This window comes from Adiantum capillus-veneris, unplaced genomic scaffold, assembly GCF_014529385.1.
Source record: "Adiantum capillus-veneris isolate H3 unplaced genomic scaffold, ASM1452938v2 Hic_scaffold_290, whole genome shotgun sequence".
In the NCBI taxonomy this organism is placed as follows: Eukaryota; Viridiplantae; Streptophyta; class Polypodiopsida; order Polypodiales; family Pteridaceae; genus Adiantum; species Adiantum capillus-veneris.
The window spans coordinates 83,663-89,121 of NW_028221413.1; positions in this window are offsets into that span (position 1 = coordinate 83,663).

Sequence of the window (5,459 nt, forward strand, 5' to 3'; positions counted from 1 at the left end):
TGAGATCTGGTAAGTCATCTCAGATATCTTTGGCTCTTTAGCAATAGGCTTTATGGTCATTGGCTCATGCCCCGATGCTTGCGAGCTAGTAGTTGAGGCTCAATAGACACTCTTTCTCCCTTGAATCATTAAGTTGTCCTCCAATTGGATCGCATTGGTGGTGACTGCTTCCCAAGTGGTGATTTTTCTAATGACTAGGCCATTGTAGATATCCTCATGTCATAGTCCCGTAATGAATTTATCGAGCATTTGGCTATTATTGAAGCTCTCATTTGGATTACAACGAGAAATCAAATGCTTCAAGTAACTAATAAATTCTCTCCTTCCTCTTGTTGGGCTTTTTGGAGCTGAGATGCTACACCCCAAAGTACTCCCTCTCGTATGTATTCTTTCAACAACAGTCTCCTAAGAGTAGGGTAAGTTGTTTTTTCTTCCAGTCTTAGGGTTCTATACCAATCCCCAGCCTTTCCACTTAAGGTCAGGCTTAAAGCATTACTCTTATGCAGGTCATATGTTCTCCTACGGAATTGCATATTTTTTCAAATACTTTGATATGCTTTCTCACATCCCCGTCTCCACTAAATTTTTGTGTGAACTTGGCTATTTTTACTACCTTACGTCTAGGCTCTCTATCACGTGTGTTACTCATATTCTCAGCAATAGAGTGACCGATATCTTGATCAAACGTTGCAAGTCACCTAAGTGAGCAGGCATTGTGGGTAAAGGCGCTCCAGAGACTACATGTGGAGTACGTATTTGTTAGGAAATAAGACGTAGCTAAATAGATAATTGAGTAGATTACTTAATGGAGAGAGACAGATTTATATACACGAGATTATAGAGTAGAGAGAGACAGAGAGAGAGAGAGAGAGAGAGAGTACACACGATATACGTGGTTCACCCAATGTGGGCTACGTCCATGGGAAAGCAGCCACTCAATGGCTTTAGTACTTCAAAACAAGAAGTAGTTTACAAAGGGATTATACCCTTAATGGAGCTCCCGCCTTGCTTCACTCTCACCACCTCACACTCACCTTGTTGCATCAACTTCACACTATGAAATGTGTGTAGAAATGGCCTCCTTTTATAGGCCAAAAGGGGTGCCCTCTCTTATGAGAGACAGCCATGTGTAGCTGCCCTTGTGCGAATAAGTCCAAATCGGACCCTCCAATCCGCCCATGTGTGGCCGCCCTTGAGAAGACAAGTCCGCTTTTGAATTCGGCCACCGGCCACCGGCCATTGACTTCCGACCACCAGCCGTCGGCCATTGACTACCGGCCACCAGCCAACCGACCGGTTGTTTCCCGACCACTTTCCGGCCGCCGTCCAGCCATAATATTCCAGCGAAAGAAAAAGTCTCGGGGGCCTCCGCCCCCGAGGCCTTTAAAGTTGCCCCTGATTCTTGTCCGTGAAAATTTTGGTTTCCGGTGAGTGATTTTCCTTCACGCACGATGGCTTCTCCTCATAATGGGGGCCTTACAAATGTGCGCTTTTACCACAGAAAATTACAAGGGTAAATCAGGCTCCATACTTAACAATATTGACATTGGGCTTGGCGTATAGAAAGATCTTGGGTTTCAAGTTTGGCACGATGTTGTGCCATGTGGTGACCCAAAGTTCATATGTGTGGCCCTAGGCATAGCAGATGTGTTAGCTGGTATGGTCCCATTGAAATAAGAGCTTGGATGTTGTGGTCGTGGAGCATAAGTTGTTGAAACAATAGGAGGGGTAGGAGCTACATGAGCACGAGGTCCCATAGGTGTATAGGATTGATAGACACTTGTAGGTACCATTGCAGGCATCCAGCTACCATGTAGCGGTGCTTTACTAACAAATGAGGTCCATGGCATGTTTCTTGGCATGCCCATCACTAGGATAGGCATGGTAGCTGTGGTTTCATAAAGAGAAATATGAGCTAGACTTGGAAAGGTAAAGCTATCACTTATGGGCTTAGATTATATTGAGACCCCTGGCAAAAAAACATATGGAGGATCCATCGGGATTACCGAGGGAGTCTCCATTTGTGATAAAGTTGGTTGCTAGCCTTCCCTGCATCCAAGAATCTCATGAGACTCGTTGAAGGAATGTGGATACCTTTATTCTGCCTCTATAGCTCAATAACCCTATGGATGACATCACAAACTCTTTGTTGTTGCTCCTCTATGCTAGTAGCACCCGTTGTGGATTGTAGGACATCTAACCAGCTCACATGATAGGTGTGACCTGTGTATAGGTCGGTTAGAGTTTCCGTTTGTAGTTCATACTTCTAGTTTTCATTTAGAAACGTTCCATCTAGGATTGAAGTGCTAGGGGTGTCCTTTGAACTAGATGCAATGTGGCTCTCTATGGGTTGACCCTTAGTGGTTGCTAATTTAGGAGCACTCGATTGCTCGCCTAGCATGGATGTTGACATAGGGGCTTTTTCTTTTAACTCTCTTCTTTGCTCTTCTTACGTAGGCTCTCGATTTCCTTTTACCTAGCAGCAATGATATACCGCTCAACCTCTTGCACTTCGGCAAGGCTTCTTCCATCGGGTAATATAACCTTGGAGGGGAATAGCTCTAAATAGTCAAGGGGTGCAGTGAATGGAGTATTCACATGCACACTCTCCAAGAGCGTGGGATCTATGTTGGTAATGAATGGTGAATTTACTTCCCCATCCCCTTCATTTACATCATTAGCTCCATGTTCAAAGCGAGTAGCTCTACTCAGAGTCTCTTTCAAGCGGCTAAACGCACTCGGCCCGGACCGTGGGCCCATGGAATGCCTGTCTTGGCTTGAACTATTAGGATTGGGCATCGGGTAACCCTCCATGACTTCTAGTCAAAGGAAGAGTCATTAGATGTAATATATGGGTCCTAAGTGGTGCTACCTTGGGTTCGCGTTGAGGGCCTAGAGAATAAGGTGGAGGAACAATGAGTGCCCGCGTAAACGAAGACACTCTCTATGTGGTCGTCCTCTAGCACACAACCAGAGCATAGGTGCATGGGACCTCAACACTCTAGAAGTATTGGTGAGTGCCTGAGGGCTGCTCACCTAGTTTTTTGGGTGTTTGCATCCCAAATTTACCCTCCCCTTTGCGTCTCAGATTTTCGAGCTGGTACTGGTACTATACTGTTCTCAAATTTTCTTTTTTTTACTGTACTAGTACCGGCAATGGTACTCCTTCTTTTTGTCACATTTTCTATTGTGATACACTTACAGGTACTGGTATGGGTACTTGTACTGGTACTGGTACATAGCTATACGGTTTATTGGTACGGGTACTGGTCTCACATTTCTACTGGTAGTACTGGTACTGGTATAGTGGTACTAGACCTATACTATCATACTGGTAATAATGGTATTGGTGCTACTGGTACGGTAGTACGAGTGATGGTACATTCACTGTCTAACACATAGCAGACTGCACACTCAGACTTACTCAACCAGCTCTCAGACTAGTACTGGTACTGTAGTACTTCTACTAGCACACACATATTTTTTCTTTTGTTTGTATTACTGCTATATTGAACTTGTACTGGTATCCTAGACCTGTATTGATAGTAGTATACTAGCATCCGATTCTCAGATTTATCAAGCTAGTACTGGTACTATTGGTACTCTTACTGGTACTAGTCTAACATAACAAATTACACTTAGACATACTCAACCGGCTCTTAGACTAGTACTGGTACTAGTGTACTGATACAGGCACACACATATTTTTTCTTTTGTTTGTATTATTGCTATACTGGACTTGTACTAGTATCTTGGACCTATATTGTACTCGTACTGGTACTACATGTAATGGTACTAGACCTGTACTATACCTTCTTTTTTTTGTCGATAATGTTCAGTTGTGTGGCACCGAGCGCACGCACAGAGCTTGTCTCAAGTGCGCACATTGTTGCACCTCTGGCCACTCTGTTTAAGTTACCTAGAGCTAATTAACACTAATTAACAGTTAGACAGCGCACTGTACACTCACAAAACAGTCTTCGCTCATTGTCTACTGCACATTACTGCCACTTATATAGCATTGAGTGCTCCTCAAGCTTAGTGCAAGACATTCCTTGGCAACAGTGCCAAAAATGTGCACTTTACCGCACGTGTCACGAAGGTTGGGAACTTGCATGTGCACTGTGTGCGAGCCTCCAAATACTGCAAGCACACCTAGAGAGTCCTAGCAAGCTCAAAGAAACAATGGTGTGTCACTCACCGCTCAATGCTTTCGTCGTGAAGGATCCTGTGCTATGAAGAAGAAGGAGCCGCCACCAATGCCGTGCTCAACCGCCTCCTCGTCGTCGATTATGCCGCCGCGATGCTCGATCTCTCTCTCTCTCTCTCTCTCTCTCTCTCGCTCTCTCTCTCTCTCTCTCTCTCTCTTTGTCAAGCATACACACACACACACACACACACACACACATACACACGAGCACACAAAGGAGAAGGAGACAGAGATGGAGCAAGAGCACTTCTTAGCTTACACCTCCAAGAATGAGGATTTTTAGGTCAAATGGACCTTTTATAAGAGTTTGACCCATTCATACATGGGTGCCCATAGTGGTCGGTCGTTGCAAAACTACTGTAAAAATAAGATAAGTGCCGTGCCTCTCATCGGCGATCACCTACACACCTATTGGACCGCCAAGCCCGGTCCGTGACTCAATCAAATAAATAATATGCGTCCGTCGAAGGTAATAGGGTGTCCGTGAGGGTTAACAATGGGCTCCACATATGTATGAATCTTGGAAGATCTCAATTAAAAATTCTTCAAAAGCTTCATGTATGCATGCCAAAGCACCTCTTGTCCATCTTATGTCAATCTTAAACTGCTCTGCTACTTGCCTACAGAGCCTTTGAAAAGGAAGCCTTGGCATTGCAAGTGTAAGAGCTTTTTGTGCTTTCCTTATCTCTCTTAAGCATCTAACTTTCTGAGAGAATTTCCTTCTCTTTAGAGGTGGGAGTTGTATATCAACCCCCTTTTTTTGGCATGTTTCTTTTGGGGGATGCACCTCCTTATCTTCTTGTGAGCTTTGCCTATGTCTGCTAGTTTACTGTCAGTTAGTGTTCCTTTCACATCTCCTGTCTTGACATTTTCTCTGTCTTGACATTTTCTCTGGGAACTTTCCTTGCATTTTTATTTGTCCTTGCCATATCTATAGACCTTGAAGGAGAAAAATATAAAAACACATTGAAAAAAAGTTATCAAATTGTTCCTAACAAAGAAATATAGAGAAATACATTGTGATTTCATCCCATAATATATCACTTATCATTATTAGCTCAAAGGAGACACTCTTCATACACATTAATGGTTGTGACATCGTTGTGCAAAATCTATCCGGCTACACTGTTTTTTCATAGGACGACACCATTAAAAACCACTAACTAAAACGAATTTGTTGGTTCAATAAATTAAGGTAGTTCTACTAAATTAAATAGGGTAACCTTGTTTCATTCCACTATATCACATC